The sequence below is a fragment of the Megalopta genalis genome, unplaced genomic scaffold (genome assembly GCF_051020955.1).
Source record: "Megalopta genalis isolate 19385.01 unplaced genomic scaffold, iyMegGena1_principal scaffold0052, whole genome shotgun sequence".
NCBI classification, from domain to species: Eukaryota; Metazoa; Arthropoda; class Insecta; order Hymenoptera; family Halictidae; genus Megalopta; species Megalopta genalis.
In genome coordinates, this window is record NW_027476121.1 from 952,501 (window position 1) to 953,037 (window position 537).

Sequence of the window (537 nt, forward strand, 5' to 3'; positions counted from 1 at the left end):
CAAGCATATGACTACTGGCAGGATCAACCAGGGAACTATACAATATGTATATATAAAATGGACAAAATTTAAATCCTTTTCCATCGTCGCCTGTTTCATATATATATGTCAGGTCGACACACCACTTTTCTCTTTCAAATATGTACAAGTTTTGCCACATTCCGCGCTTGTAACATATCTTCTTTAACGCTCAATTTCTTTCATTTTTCTACCATACAGATATTTTACCGTACGCCCAAAAACGTACGTATTATATTTTTGTTCTATCATAAAATCACATTTTTCTACGTACGCCAGCTTCGTACGTTTCTATCTTTGCCTTCATAAAATCACAAGATAATTTTATCTTCAAGAGTCTCGCTATTAACATCTTGTAAGATAAATGTACGTCCCAGCTAAAACGTACAAATACTTCAAGTTAAGTAATAATATATCATCGCTATTGACAAATTTTTAAGATCCAAGACACAGTTCTCTCTATATGTTTTAATATTTTTTATGTACTCAAATATATTCAAAGGAAAAAGTACATGGGTG

The 537-nt window shown here is 32.0% G+C and overlaps 1 non-coding gene across 1 annotated transcript in view; it reads right to left on the bottom strand.

Moving 5' to 3' along the window:
• The window catches only part of LOC143261433 (small subunit ribosomal RNA), a 1,921-nt gene extending 1,887 nt beyond the window's left edge, over positions 1–34 (bottom strand). The window contains exon 1 of the ribosomal RNA XR_013035562.1: positions 1–34. This exon is cut by the window's left edge and continues 1,887 nt beyond it. This is a non-coding gene — a ribosomal RNA (small subunit ribosomal RNA).
• Positions 35–537: the final 503 nt, after the last annotated feature.